General features: G+C 43.4%; 2 long non-coding RNA genes across 3 annotated transcripts; one reads left to right on the forward strand and one right to left on the reverse strand.

Annotated features, from left to right (window-relative positions):
- The first annotated feature begins 432 nt into the window (after positions 1-432).
- Positions 433-12,002, forward strand: LOC121132774. 2 transcript variants are annotated; one of them, XR_005876284.1, is made up of 3 exons: positions 433-756; positions 2,543-2,620; positions 3,621-12,002. It is a non-coding gene; the product is annotated as an uncharacterized LOC121132774 (long non-coding RNA). The 2 variants fall into 2 exon arrangements; XR_005876285.1 differs by having other exon boundaries at positions 9,534-12,002.
- Positions 3,649-11,795, reverse strand: LOC121139344. Its single transcript, XR_005876286.1, has 4 exons — positions 11,708-11,795; positions 8,756-8,889; positions 8,497-8,612; positions 3,649-3,745 (listed from the first exon to the last, which is right to left on the reverse strand). It is a non-coding gene; the product is annotated as an uncharacterized LOC121139344 (long non-coding RNA).
- Positions 12,003-16,276: the final 4,274 nt, after the last annotated feature.

Here is a 16,276-nt window from a genome sequence, read left to right on the forward strand (position 1 = left end):
CGGCACCTAGAAACAGAAAGCTTTTTTCTTTCTTTCTTTTTTTTTAATATTGTATGGTATCTTGGTTATTTATTGTGTGTATGCATGCCACGGCGAAGGTAGGACTTGGTTCTCTTCTTCTACCATGTGGCTTCCAGGGATTGAACTCAGGTCCCTGCGGTCGACAGCAGGCAATTTTATCTGCCGAGTCATCTGGCAGGCCCAGAAAAACTTAACTTTTATGTGGTGTGACAAAGAAAGGTCTTCTAGAGAAAGGGGGGGTTGCTAGGCATTTAGAAACATTCTTTTCCCTCTCTAGTGATCCAATTTGACCTGTTGAGACTGCTTCAGTCTAGGAGAGGGTGGTCTAAACCACTCATGCTCTGCAAAGACAAGCTAAAGGAGAGGGTGGTCTAAACCACTCATGCTCTGCAAAGACAAGCTAAAGGAGAGGGTGGTCTAAACCACTCATGCTCTGCAAAGACAAGCGCCTGTACAGAACAGACAAGCTGCTTGCACAGCCCTGTTCTGCTTGCACAGCAGACCCTGGCCAGAATTAGGTCAGAATCCGTTCCCTGGCTATATGGTTTGGTTCGAGGGAGAGTAGCCACCGGTGGCAGACGTGGGCAGCAGCCAAGCCCTTATGCCACATGGAAACTAGCATTGTAGCCGCCAGTGCGAGAAAATCCACTCCGGTAACGAACTGAGCAAAATGGAGACGGGCTACGCACAAGCCTCCGATTTAGAAGCAAGCCACACGGACTTGTGATCTGCCCGGTAAGCAATTGCTCTCTCTCACCCTGAGCCCTTCCTTCCATGACTGACATGGTCCTCTAGTCGCCCTTTCACCCCAGCCTGGCTGGCTGCAGCTTTCTCTCCCAGGGCCTCACTCTCTCTCTCTCTAAAAGGTAGGAGAGTATCTGCAAGTTGAATCTCTAAGATCCTGATTCAACTCAAACAACACACTGGGCTTTCCTGAGGCCTCCTGGTAGGAAGACAGTACTTATCTCCATTAACCTCTGACCCAGCGAAGATGAAACAGCTCGCATCTGTGAGCCTGAGTGCCCTCGTCCCTGACTCGAGCTAAATAGAGCGTGGGGGTGGGGCACGGGGCGCCCCCTACCCCCCGCAGAGGCCCCAGACTTGAAGCCTCATCCGCAGAGAGCAGCTGCCTCCTCCCTCTGGCTCTAGCCCAGAGCCCACTGTAAGAGCGCTCCTTAAGAGCCCCTCCAGGGGGCCTCTGGGTTAAGAACTAAGTAGGAGGAGGCAGTTGCTCCCTAGGAAGATGGAAGGCCTTAAACCCTCAAAGACTGTCTGTTTGATTTACGTGATAATAATGGGAATGCTAATCTCTAAAAGTGAAGCCCTTCTCCTGGGTCCCCACACCTGCCTTAAGAACAGCCGGCCCTGACCGGCTCTCCCAGGGGTCCCGGTCTTGATAGCCTCACTCCACACTGTGGGAGCCAGACAGGCATCGCCCGGTGCTCATTCAACAGGTGAGTAAACAAGCCCAGGTGACTCGCTCAGAGTCACACTAGCAGCCAATTCTCCACCGTGAGAGACCCAGGTGACAGCAAGCCCCATGTTTGTCTAACACCAAGACTTATGCAAGTTTCCAAAACAGCCAAATAACGTCTGTTACTTGCCCCTTGAGATGGGAATATGAATGAATATGTTTGCATCATCCCTTAAAATAGGCAAATTTGAGTTCCTGCAAGAAATATTTCTTCAAGAAGACTCTAAGCAATGATGTCAATATTAATTTAAGTCCATTTAAATGGAGAGAAGTGGTGGTGGTGTGTTTTTTTGTATTTTGGTTTATTTTTCCCCTGCTTTTTGTTTGTTTGTTTTTTGTTTTTGTGACAGGGTTTCTCTGTGTAACTGAGAACTCACTCTGGAACTCACTCTGTAGACCAGGCTGGCCTTGACCTCACAGAGATCCACCTGCCTCTGTCTTCCCAGTGCTGGGATTAAAGGCATGAGGCACCACCGCCCAGCAGTAGTGTGATTTAATGCTACTGTGGTCAATGGAGTTTGCCAGTGGACTCAGAATGAAGGCCAGCAGCCAGTTCCAGATGGTGAACAAAAATAGGAGTTCATAAGAGATTTGGGGGAAAGGGTAATTTAGACTACGTTGTGAGGGGCTCTTGAAGGATCCCTGGGGGTAGGCTATTTGTTTTGTAGTCCTAATCCAAATGCACCATAAGTGCTGAACAGCTAGACAGGTGCTTTACAGGCTTTTAAATGTGGAAACATCCCCCAGTATGCCTCAATTGGACCCACACACAGGGAGCCCGGAAGCAGGGAATTGTTCCGTTCCTAGCATATCAAAACCACCAGGTAAATAGACACCGTGAGAACTTTGTGACTTCCCTGCTATAATGGTAATGCTCTTGCATAGACCATGGCATAATGAGCTTGTGCCACCTGTATTGCTGAGGCCATTTCACAGGTGAGAGACCTGGAGCTCAGAGAATTAAACTGACTGATGCCAAATTCTGGAGCAAGAAAGACATGAGGGCAGACAAACAGCTGGCTGTTCCTGCTCACTTTTCTCCCACAGCCATGAAAAGAGCCCGGGTGTCTGCAGAAGATGCTATGATGTGCCACAAGCTCTCGGACCATCATAGAGAGATCAATGGTAAGTCACAGCAAGGAAGTTGAACCGTAACCCTCCAAAAATGAAATAGAGGATTTGTCCAAATATTCAAGCTGCCAGAGGGAAGGTCCAGGCTTGGGCCTCTCCTAATAGGCTTCCTTTTAAGCCAATGGTTCTCAGCCTTTCAAATGCTGCAACCCTTTAATGTAGTTCCTCATGTTGGTGACCCCCAACCATAAGTTATTTCGTTGCTACTCCATAACTGTAATTTTGCTATTGTTATAGATCATGCTATAAATATCCATGCTATCCAGTGGTCTTAGGCAACCCTTGTGAAAGGGTCATTTGACGACCCTGAGGTTGCTATCCATAGGGTGAGAACCACAAGTTTTAGCCCATAACACAGGAGCAAGCAAAACCCAAGGGTTTGTGAGCCTCAAGCTCAGATTCTAGTCTCTAACCGAGAATTAACTGGCTCATTGTTCTGCTCATTAGCACCTCCACAAGAGACAACATTGAAGAGAAAGAGAGAGAGAGAAAAAACAAACTCAAGATGGGCATTACTGTCTTTTGCAACCATTATGGAGGTTGAGGTGGTTTTCCAAAAATTGAGGAGTGTTGGGAGGGCACTAATAGGGGGACTAATCGAACGGGTGATTGTTTTCAAAGGTGTTGACGATTTTTCTTTTTATTAACTGCATTATCCTTAAATTCCTTGTCCTAGCTAATCTAAACTGGCAATAAATCGGGTACGTTTGAACTGCTAGACTTGTGCAGGAACCCATGAAGTATTTATTGTGTGCAATTTATTACCTCATGCCAGATTCACTGACTGCATAATTTGTTTGCAAGAATTTCCAAAGTTCAAATGTCAGAGGCAGTTCCGTTGGGCTTATCACTGAGCTCAAGTCTTCTGCAGTGGAGTGAGATGAAGGGGGTGCCAGCAGACAGGGTGGGGGAGGGATGCTCCCTAAAGTCCCTTCCTGTGTGTAACCTTTCCTTGGCCTGGCATGCTTTTTGAACCATTCCCTAAACTTGCCAGGTGCAGCGTGGGCTTCTCTGGACCAGGAAACGATGTCCTGACTTCTCACAACTTCACCTTCTGTTCGCCCCGCCTCCCTGTTGTGAACATATGTGTTGGACCAAGCACCGGGACACATGGTTTGGCTGTGAAAACAAAATTTAAGATTGTTCCAAAAGATCTAGGGCATATGTTCTCCAGAGACAGAACTCAGGACTGTGTATACAGTGGGTGCTTAGTTATTGCCTGCATTGAAAAAAATCACAGCAGCCTTCCAGAAGACATCTTGGATTTCATTCACAGATTTCATCTACAGCTAGTTTTGTCGTTCTTTGTTTAGTTTGGTTTCTAAATTGTGAAACTCTTGCAGACTCCCACACTAGGCCAGTTGCCTGTGCCTTTGACTAGCCCACCAAAGTATCACCATCTTCTTTTCGTAAGATTAAAATTAAACGGGAAGGGGGGAGGAGGGAGATGGGTGAGATTCGGAGGCATGACATGGAGACAGGATGTAAAAGACACAAAGAATAAAATTTTTAAAAAGTTTTAAAAATTAAATGGGGAAAAAAGGAAGAGAAACATTGTAATTAAATTACAATCTCAGAAAGAAACATAAAAGAATCCCCAAAAATAAATAAATAAAATTTAAACTTAAAAGCAAAGCCTCAAAGGGCCCCCTCCCCCCAGATCCTGGGACCTTTAAAATATAGGTAGAAGTACGATGTACACTTGGAAAGTAAGTAAGTATTTGAAAAGTAACCTGCTACTCCAAACGCATCACAACAGCAGGATGAGCCCAATGAAGAATTAACTGTCGGCCTCTTTAGATAAGAAGCACATCCCTTCAAAACCAACTGCAATTACAGAACTTCAAAGTCAAACAATTTGGCTCAGCCACATTGGTTTTAATCTCACATCAAAAGCAGCTGTGTCTTGGTTGGCTTATGAAAAGAAAGCAAGTCTTCCCAGCCAATATGAAGCATGAGAAAACAAGGGTACTATTGCTTGAAAACCTCCAATAAATAAATAGTGTCACATTGTGAAACCTGCACAGCAGTTCCGAATTATTATTTTTCTAAAATAAGATATCATGCTTCATAAATGAAGAGCAGGTGTAAAACCCAAACGGGGAACATCCATTTTGATTGATAAGTTTTACATATCAAGTTTTACATTGATAAGAAATACATATTAATGAATGAAACAGCCAAAACCAAGATCCGTTCCCAACACTTGAATGGGGAACCAATTTAAGAGGAAGACCCTAAATTCACACGAATGGATTCTAGTCTCTGGGACTGAATGAAATGCAGACTCTAGCTGAGTAGATCCTGGGTGGGGGTTAGGTCATCCCTGTGTGTCACAGGCTTCTTCCCGACGACGTTAGCTTCGGATTTGTGGACTCACTTTGAGCAGCAAGAAAGTAGAACTTTTGACCTCTGAGTCCCTCCCACACATCTATCACTCCTTGCCAAAAGCCTAACAAGATGAAATAAGGCACTGTCTGTAGCCCTGAAGGGGGTAAGGGCTATTTTCATGTGTTAAACAACTGCCCTTGGGGCCAACACAATATAGAGCAAAACAAAACCAAGGTTTTAATTGCAGAGACAGGCTCATTAGAAGCATATCATTAGAGAGATTTCAATGAAAGGCAACTGAAACGGGAAACAGAGGCCAGGGCTTTTGCCTGAAGTTTCCCAGCAAAGTTTGGTGAGAGGAGTGGCAGAGAGGGGGTTGGGGGGAACCAGCTGGTAGCCAAAGTCATTATCAGCTCTGCTTCCAGAAACTGAAAAATCAATGTGAGTTTGTACAGCAAAGGGCGGGCTTGGAGATGGGTTCAGCATTTAGTGCAGATCTGAGATTGAAGGGGGGAATTACAGTGTTACTGTAGAGGTCCAGTGGGTGTTTTAAAAGCACTGGTACTTAACCTTCCAGCAGAAGCTCTTCATCTGTGTGATGGAAAAAAAATAACAACACATCCTCCCAAGGATGATTGTGAGAATTAAAATGAATTCTATTAAGGGGATGTTATTATACTACAGTAATTGAAAAGGAGTCTGACAGCAAGCCCACAGAGGCACTATCTAGGCTACTATTATACAGACCCACATTACATTGATTTCAAATATCCCAGGTCAAGAGCTTCAGCCATTAAAATATGCTTGGCATCACCAGGAGAGTCAGCCATTGAGAAATGTCCATCAGCGTAAAATGGCTGACAATTGCCCTGCTGGCACATGATCCTCGCAGAAGCGGGGAGGAGACACTTATTTAATTTCACACTCAACAGACATAATAAATTGGAAAAGAAAAACCTCATCTGAAGAGAAGATACTAAGTCTGTGGTGTGATTATAAAAAGAAACGCATGGTTTTTCAGCCTGCCAATTGGAGAGTCAAACCATCAAAATTTTTTTAATTAATATTTTGGTTACAATTTCTGAGATGTAATTTAAAGTCAATGTTTCCTACACCATCTCCCAGCTAAAGGTCCATAATAGCCCATAGGGAGTCTAAAAGGATTACAACACAACTGTGCAGTGCGGTGGGAATGTGTAACTCTTTTTTTGGGGGGGGTGTTGAGATAAGGTTTCTCTGTGTAGCTTTGGAGTCTGTCCTGGAACTAGCTTTGTAGACCAGGATGGTCTCTGTAGACTAGGATGGCCTCCAACTCACAGAGATCCTCCTGCCTCTGCCTCCCAAGTGTTGGGAATATGTAGCTTTTCAGGCGTACCATATATTAGTCAAGGAAAGCACTGGCATTTCAGCTACAGGTGGCTCTCACAGGCATTTACCTGATCGTTATAACAGTAATCAGAAGACTTGTGACAAAAATGCTTCCCACTTGCCCCAAGGAAAACCCATTTCCAGTAACAAATGAGGCAGAGAATGTGAATATGTCATTTAAAAGAACAGCCTGGAAGAACATGGCCAGCACTAGGAGCTAGGGACCTACAGATGGCCAGGCAACCTAGCAGCAATCTTCATGACCATTGAGAGATCCTGTGTCACAAATTAAACTAGAAAGAGATCAGAGATAGAGGAAGACACTGGACATTCTCCTCTGGCCTCCAGTGAGCATGTGTATACACACACACACACACACACACACACACTGGCCTGCAACTGAAAAACCATGAGCCCTAGTATGTATCTCAATTGAAGACAGGAAGTTTGTCTAATTTTATGGCCTCTGTGTCTGTAATTCCAGGGTAGTGAATGAATGAATGACCCCATATAAATTTGACCACTGGACTTATTCCTCTCACTGGCCAAATAAGGGACCAGAATTAAATTCAGTCCTTTTCCATTCATTCATTCATTCATTCACTGTTACCCTTCTTGAACCAATAGTCAGGAGTTTGTATCAAAGCTGTCTTGTATCAAAGAAACTTCACAGGACAGCCTTATCTAATATAAATAAATAATGGATTGTTCTAGAGATTGGCTTCATATGCATCATACAGGTGATAATAGAGGTACTAATCTTTATTGCAGCTGTTCTCCAACAGGCAAGCATTACTTAGATCTATTTTGAGGCTGGACAAGCAGAGCCTCCTATATCCTGGGCATTTTAGGCTGTTGTGTACTAAAGGATAAAATCCTCACTGACACTTCAAAGGAGCCCGAACTTCTTCTAGCAGGGTATGTCCTTTTCTTGGGTGAAAATGTTGGTCCCAAATGAAGGTCAGATTCAGGGGCCTTTCCCAGTGAAGATGCGCATCTGCTGAGCAGCCAAAGACAGCACCATAAGGCTTGGACCACCTCAAGGAATTACAGTATCTCTCATGTGTATCAAGGCTCCTGCATCACATCCAGGGGCCTCCCAGCATTTCTAACCATTCACCTCCCCATCATATAACAAAGGCTACATCTTATAGTGGTTCTCAACCTGTGGGCCACAACCACACAGGGGTCAAATATCAGACATTCATATTACAATTCATAGCAGTAGCAAAATTACAGTTATGAAGTAGCAATGAAAATAATTTTATGGTTGGGGTCACCACAAGATGAACTGTATTTAAGGGTCACTGCCTTAGACCCTTTTCTTCATGGGGCTTTTTCCTAAGAGAAATGCTATTTTTTTTTATTGTTTTAATGCATTACCTTTTGGTCTCTCCAGCACTTAGTATTGCATGAAGCACATGCTAAAACCTACTAAAATTAAGAGATAAATGATTTAAGGGTTCAGCTTGATTGGGGGAATCTCGAGAAATTTCTGGAATAACCAAGGATCTGATCGTGTGCAGCTTGTACAGAACACCCATAAAAGAAAAGCAATTTCTAAATCAGCTGACATCTTCACATTACCAAATTAAAATAGCCCTCACGCTGCATGTCACACAAATACATACATGTCCTACCCCATGATAATATAGCAGTAAAAACCATGTGTCTGGGTCGTTTCTAGCCTGGGTTTAAATATAAATTCTTCCGCATCCCAGCCTTGAAAAAATTACCATTCTCTCAAAGCCTCCACCTTCTCTGTAGCAGGAGATGGAGAAAGAAGAAATGAGATGACTCACAATGCTGGATCTGAGTTGTTGGACAGATGAAAACAGAGAGCCTCAGAAACGTGTTCTGAAGGTGCTACTGTTTCATCTTATGATTCCTGGTGTCACAGAATGAGGAATGGCAGCCATGTGGAAACTCATGGAAATAGTGGTTCTAGAACATTTTGGGTCCTGTGAGCACTTCATCACTTCATTCTGCTCATCCTGCCTGGAGCTTGCTGTTTTGTGATTGTTTTGCAACGGAACGGGGAGCAGTCAGATAAAGCATCATTGATAGATTATTGACCAGCAGGAAAAGAGGCGGGAGAAAGCCCCAGCAGGGCTGTGGGAGCATTCTGGAAGCAAAGAGAAGTGACCTGATGGGGTCAGGAGGGCGCTCACCTTTACTTTGACTTCCCAGCAGCCTTGGAACCTCACTGATACCCAGCTCCTGATAAGAAGTTTCCCAGCATTCACCTTGTTCCTGGGACAATGTGACAGTTCAAACCAGATCCAGACTAGACCAGAACAGAGTTTTGAGGGCAAGATTAGTAAACTTCAAAAGCTTTTGAAGACTTGATAAGCCAGGGTGAGGGTAGGAATATTTATTTAAAAGCTTACAGTCCCTGAAATATTCCATCTGAGCCCCTCAGTCACCCACCTTCCTTCCCCTTGTCCTTTTTGTGACCTTCTCTCAGTTCTTGAAGCATCTTGCCTTGGATCAGCTGCATTCCCAGCCACAATACCAATTTTTGCCTAGTTAAGTTTCCAGAGACACAGCCTCTCCTAGGGTCCCTTGAGGGTTTAGAAAGAGAAGATCAACATTTACATTGGTAAAATACACTCAGCTGCGGGGAGGGCTAATCTTCTTTACAACCTTCCACTGCAGCTGTGTTGCTTGGAGATCGAAAGCTCTCCCCCAGTGAGTGCCAGGACACTGGGTCCCAACCTGGAGAAATATAGCTGATGGAAATCATGGATGTCTCATACCCAGATCAGTTCAGTGAGTCTCAGAGGACCAGGAGCAGAAAGCAAGAGAGGAAATTTGTAGAGATAAAGTCAGGGCTCAGATATGGATATTTAGGATAAACTCCACAATGATGATGGGGGAGTGGGTGAACTCCTTGGTGATCATGGGGGATAGAGTGAACTCAGTGATGATGGAAGATAGGGTGAACTCAGTGATCATGGAGGATAGAGTGAACTCCTCAGTGATGGGGGATACAGTGAACTCCTCGGTGATGATGAGGGTAAAGATGAACTCATCCGTGATGGGGGATAGGGTGGACTTCATAGGTTTTGAGAAAGGCAGGAGATTCTTCACTGGGGTCAAGGGATAAGAGAAAGCCTTTCCTGGCATTCCTCCCTCAAATAAAACTAACTAACCTCCCACAGCCTTCTCATTTTCTTTTCTTCTCTTTTTTTTCAATGCTACACAGAAAATACAAATTGAGTCAGCTGAGAGTTCCTGGGCAGCAGTTCAAGTCCAACTGAACCTTGCCATAAACTGGAAGCAGACACCAATGCATTCCCAGCAGTGGAGGAGGCTGAGGAGGCGGTGGCTTAAGAAACAAACAGCAGCAGCAGCAACAAGATCTTTAAAACTACAACCCTGTCAGGGCGTTGGTGGTGCACGCCTTTAATCCCAGCACTCGCGAGGCAGGGGCAGGCAGATCTATGTGAGTTTGAGACCAGCCTGGTCTACAAAGCTACACAGAGAAACTCGGTCCCCAAAAAACAAAACAAAACAAACTAGAACCCTGAAGTCACTCAGAGTTCAGTGTTAAATATGCTTTAGAAAAATTGTGAAATGGCATTGCATAAACAAATCTTCCTCTGTTTTTCTCAAAAGCAAAATTTTTAAACAAGGCTTCAAAGTCACCCTCCCTACATCCATAATAAAATTTTACATTGTTATCATTTAGACATTGCATGATAGCATCTGAACTCTGTGGCGTAACTTGTATTTTCTCAGTATAAAAGTAAGCTCTGGGTCTCCAAGTTCAAGGCCAGCCTGGCTATCATGGTGAATTCCAGGACAGCCTGGGCTACATAGTGAGATCCTGTCTCAAAGAAGAAGGGGGGCGGGGAGGAAGAGGAGGAGAGGAAGAGGAGGAGAGGAAAGAAAAGGTCGGAGAACGGCCCAGGTGAGGCGAGATCAATTCATGGCATGATGACTAGAAGACAGCGCCCTCAAATCAGGGAAGTAAGTGCTCTGTGTGCCTCTGGCGGGAAGGAGGACAGTTGTGGGCTACCCGGACAAATCTTCAACGCACAGCTTAAAATAAACAAGGTGCAGAAATCACACAGTCTAATGCTGTTTATCAAAGTTCATAAACATTGCAAACCCTGACTAACTATGGATGCTTACAGACACGTATAAAAATGCAAATATACAAAAAATATACACAAAGAGTTCACAGTGGTGTTTTTTTCCCAAGGAAAGAGGTTGGTGAAGGAATACTCAGGACACAGGGATTTTAAAAACTGCTTTTCTTTTTTAAAGCATTGTGAAAAGAACTAGCAGAAAGGAAGAGAGAGAGAGAGAAGGAAAGAGAGAAAGAGAGAGAGAGGAAGAGAGAAAGAAAATTGAAATGTTGCCACAAGCAGCATTCACCTATTTTGTTTTCTTTTGTGTAATGCTTCGTTGCATGCTTGAAACATTTCATCAAAAATGTTGAGCCTTAAACAAAAGTTTTCAAGTGAAGCAGCCAGGGGTTCCTGGAAGGACTTAGGTGGGCTTTGCAGGCCCAAGAGATGCTATTTTACTCCAGCTTCATCTGTTTCTAAGAGCCTTTGGTGAGGAGTGTGGGGACTCCCCCTTTTAAGCTTTTGTGAAATCACTCCACCCAATGGGTTTGCAGAAACAGCCTGCAATAGGTATCTAAAAGCTTTTGTCAGACACTCAAGGGAGGAAATGCTATTTAACAAGTCTCTCAGACTAAACACAGATACTTGCAAGCCTAGTCTTTTTTAACTGCCCATTCAAATGCCAAATGGTTCTCTCCCTAGTACTGATAGTTATGAGCTTCAAAATTTGGGGTAAAGTCACTTACCCTTCTAGGTCTTGGTGACCTTATATGGACCTAAATGGCATCTAACATCTGACTTTGGATAGTCAGTAGCTTTAGTCTGAGAACAGAGGTCATGGGCCAGATATAGATAGGCAATATATTCCATTCACCAACCATAATTTATTCTACAGATGCAGGTTATCCTCACTGGACCTCTTCTGCCAAATGCCCACCTCTTGTTACCCTCATCATCTTTATAGAGCTCCAATCACCAAGTAGACACTCTTGCGGATTAAACATCTCATTAAAATGCAAACCCGAGAGTGTAATGCCACCTTCAATCCACTGTGTGTCCACCCTCTTCTAATTCTCGAAGCCACTTTTAACACAGAGGAGAATACTGAGGCCTAGCACATGATCTGCTCAAAGTGACACTGTTTCCATGTGGGAAACTCAGACTTCAAGGCTGCCTTCAAAATTTCAAGTTTGGACTTTTCCAGTGACATAATTGCCTCAAAAGCCGTAATTGGGGGCGGGGCTCAGAATCCCAAGAAAGCAAAAGTCAGAGAGCAAAACAGTTAAGGGAAGGATGGACTTACCCATAGGGAGCACACCCACAGGGAGCATGGAGAGAATGAATAAGGCTGAAAACTCCATTCTGTATCACTTTACATCGAGGGTAGCTCCCTTCGTAACTGTGAATTTCAAAATTACAAAGATTTATACAGGTTGAGAACAAGCTACCAAGGTATGCATGACAGTTTCCCCTCTGAATGTTCCTACCTTAAGACCTGGCACATTAACTATACAAGGATTGATTGTATAAATGAACATGTAAAGCCATGGGCACCATATGTGGACAGGGGATGACAATAAAGACAAAGATGACGATGACAATGATGCTGATGATGACTGAATGCTCCTCATTGTGCTGCCATTACTCATGATATTTTCACTGCTTAAAGTTGTTTCAACATGACCACATTTGTTTTTTTTTTTTTCTGGCCAAAACATTTGTTTTGTTCAAAAGGAGTTGACCATGAATTTGATCATCCCTGTGCCTCTCCAAAGTTCTTGGCTGAGTTCCCTAGGACAAAAGCAGCACCATCGCCCCAGAAACTGTTTCCAAGCTTTGCCCACTGGAGTATCAACCTTATCAACATGTAAACAGTTAGATAAGGAAATGGGTTAAGGCTGCTGCCACATGCGATGCAAATAAAATCGACACCTGAAATAGAAACATAGGATTCTTGAAGTCTTTTATACCTTTCTAAGGACTCCATTTTTTTCCCATTTCAAATGCCCTAATACAAATCAAATGCTTTCTTGCCTAGGATTATCCCTTCTAAAAGAAGCTGCACTGTTTTAGATTCCTTACTAAAATCTTAGATAGCAACATATCCTCTCCATTATTTTACACAAGCATTCAATAGCCCTAGCCCCAATCCATGCTTGTTTGGAACACTGTCAGTAAAAAAAAAAAAAAAAAAAGAAAAAGAAGTTTAATCTGGGACCAGTATGGTAGTCAGGCAGACCCACCATGGAAGGAAAAAACCAACTCCAGAAGATTGTCCTCTGATGCCACACACTTGCTATGGCACCCATACACCTGGACTTACATATATATACACCACATACAATAAATAGATAATACATGTTAAGAGAAGCTTTCCTTGAGAGGAGCCTTCCCGCCCGCCTGGTTCCAGATCCGCAGCAGTCCCAAATAAACACACAGGAGGCTATATTAATTATGAAGCTGTTGGACTTGCTTGTTTCTTACTGGCTAGCTCTGACTTAAGTAATTACCCCATAATTGTTAATCTAAGTATGTTTCTTACCGGAGAATAGTTCTGGGCTTCCTACCCCCATGGCGTTACATGTTGACTCTCTTGTGTTTCTCCTTCCCAGAATCCTCCTGGACTCCTAGTCCCACCTATCTAGATTCCTATTGGCTCAACAGTACTTTATTGACAAAGGACTTCCCCAACAAATACATATCATGAAATAGAATCTTTCCAAAGATTAAGGTTTATATTTGCAGTTATGGAGTATAGCTAAAAATAAATCAGCAACCCTTTACAAATCACTTTTAAATGCCAGTGACTACATTTTCCAAATAGAAATATACACTTGAGTGACAGTAGGGAAAAAAAGACAAAAAAACAATTAATAAGGCAAGCTAAAGGAGAACATGTGTAGTTGGGGCATTGTCACCTGCTACAGGGTAACTCCATTTTAACTCTTGATATATGTGTACATATGCATCAGGAAGTTTCCTATCCTTTAAAAGCCCCTACACATGCATGCCCCCTTACTAATTTCCTGACTTCTGTGGATATACTAAAGAGTCAAAGCTGAATAGTCACATATCTAAAGAGTTAAAGCTAACATTTATGAGAGAAAACATGAGACATTTATCTTTCTGGATCAGATGTTTGTCTTTTGGGATTATACTCAGAATGATTCTTTCCCCGTTCCATCCGTTTATCTTCAAATTTTATACTTTAGGTTTTTCTTAACAGTTAAGTAATATTCCATTGTGTAAATATGCCACATTTTCATTATCTACTCATCAATTGATGGATGCTATTATGAGTAGAGAACAATGGACATACATGAGCAGGTATCTTTATATAAGACAGAGTCCTCTTGGTAAACACTCAGGCATGATACAGCTGGATCATGCAGTAGTTCTAGTGCTAGCTTTTTAAGAAACTTCTACACTGATTTCCAGTGAGGTGCCATAGATCACCAAACATTACAGGATATAGCTAATGCTATTGGTTACCCTCCAGTACTTGATGGTAAGACCCTATTGCTGAAGACACCACATGTGTCATAGAACATGGAGCTATCAAGCTAGTACTGATCTGGAAGCTTCATCACTATTGGGTAGCTTTCACAGAGCATGACAGTGTTGTGCACACTACCAGAAGACAAAAGTAATCATTAGTCTTATAGACCTGTGTACCCTGCAAGATACAATAATGATTGCTCTAGCAAGACATGCCCACTGGTGCAATAGTGGCAAAAATATCATGTAGGTAGATAACCACTCTCCTAATGAGTTTAAGTCCTGCTCCCTAAAATGGGGCCCATACCTGGCACCCCTGTCCAGCCAAGAACTTGTGTCTAAACAGGTCATGGGCCCTAGGGGAAAATCTACTATGATTATTCTGATAAATTGAGATAGTGTTTAACTCCTAATACCTATCATTCTATTCAAAGTAGATGGTGAGTGATTCAGAGACTCACAACTGGCCAAGGCACAGTAGACTCCAGAATTCTCAGTCCTAAACGGAACATAAATACTACTATAAATATATACTACGCCCCCTCCTGCCACGCCTTAGGACCATTGCAGAAGAGGGGCAGGAAAATATGAGATTCAGGCTCAGTGGATGACTACAAGGAAAGGCGGTCTCCAGACACAGCAGGGCTGTTGCACGTATGAACTCACAGCAGGTGTGACTGCATACATGAGGCCTGTGCAAGCTCAAGCCAAACCAAATCCCCACAGGAAGAAGGGGACTGGGCATCAAGTCTCACCCCTAGCAAAGAAGCTGAGTGAAGAGGGAAACTCAGTTTTCTTTAGGAGCGTAGCCCCTAGTGAATTGATCAAAGTCCAGCGGTGCCAGTCACTCATATGAGCACCACAAATCAGACTTCATGGGCGTTAAAAAAAAAGGCAGAGAACGTTTTGTAGGTAGGCAAAGGAGTGGTAGATCTGGAAGGAGTTTGAGGAGGCTGTAAATATGATCAAAACACATTGTACAAAATTCTCAAAGAACTAACAAAAAAAATCTGTAAAGGACATGCAGCCTGACACAGCAATTTTAGTGTTCATACTAAACAGGATTCAAAACTACTATTTCTTCAGCAGCCCAGAAGTAGGAATGGTGAGCCCACAGACCCAGTGAGTTCACTCAAAAGTGAGGGAAGAAACACACGCAAAAGAGTTGCATAAAACTTGTCGGGGAAGCTGCAAGTTAGAAACGTAATATTTCTATATTAATGTCATTTTAGATGTGCTACTTTAACTATAGATATGAGTCTCTGTTAATAAATTGAATGTTAGCTGGCATTTAACTATTCCATCTATGTTCCTAAAAGTACTTTGAAAAAAATTCCAAGTTGGCCAAATGCTTTTCTTGGCTTTAATTGCCATGTTCTTAAGTAGATGCTGTGTGCTGCTTGAGCATAATGGGACTTCACGTAAGAGAGAAGACAAATAAGTCACTTGGAGCTCTTGGGGGGATGGGCAGAGGCAGAATACATCGAGAAAAGGAAATTTAAAATCAAGGGCCAGTTTTCAAAAGCCTAACTGTCGTCAGCTACATTTGGGATCTGACCCACCGCCACCCTATCCTGTCCACACACACTCACCCTGCTCCTGATACCTTCACGCTGTCCCCTCCATCCCCACCCTGTCCCTTCACCCTGTCCTCTCCACCCCAGCCCTATCCCCTCCACATACACTCACCCTGCTCCCGATACCTTCACCCTGTACCCTCCACCCCCTCCCTGTCCCCCTTGGAACACATGATTCAGAAGACTTATCAGGCTGTTCTTGAAGATGGCTGGCCCTGAATCAAACCCTCTCCTCCAGACTCCAGCAGGTGAGGCCCACAGAGAACATCGTATTATGTTTTGTTCCCAGTGTCCCTGAAAGAGTGGAGAGAGCTGGAGCTAGGAACTGCCACAGACAGGAGAAGCCAGAAGGAAGGAAAAGTTCTCAAGATTTTGATTGTATCCCATATCAAAGACTCCATTTCTGCCCCAAATTGTAGAATCTGGAGCAAAGGCAGGGAGGGGATCGTGGAGGCCACACCTCTTATTCTATAAAGAGTAGGACAGTATCCTTTTACACATTTTTTATTTATGATCCCAATAAGGGGGATTTCCCTTAAGATCTCAAAAAGCTTGGTAGACATTTTCTCCAGGCTAAGTAAAACCAACAGTCCTATCCCTATTGATGTTCAATCAAGGTAACTCTGGTGATCTTAATATCCTGGGCAGCCTTTGGGGTGACTGCTGGCTCTGTTTTAAAGTAGACTAGTGCTCACAATTCACCAGCACTTCCACCTCCAACAGAGACATCTGCGCTCTCCTCCTGACTCTGCATCATATGGTCACCATCAAAGGTCACCACAGTTGAAAAGCCATTT

The sequence above is a fragment of the Mesocricetus auratus genome, unplaced genomic scaffold (assembly GCF_017639785.1).
Source record: "Mesocricetus auratus isolate SY011 unplaced genomic scaffold, BCM_Maur_2.0 Super-Scaffold_15014, whole genome shotgun sequence".
NCBI classification, from domain to species: domain Eukaryota; kingdom Metazoa; phylum Chordata; class Mammalia; order Rodentia; family Cricetidae; genus Mesocricetus; species Mesocricetus auratus.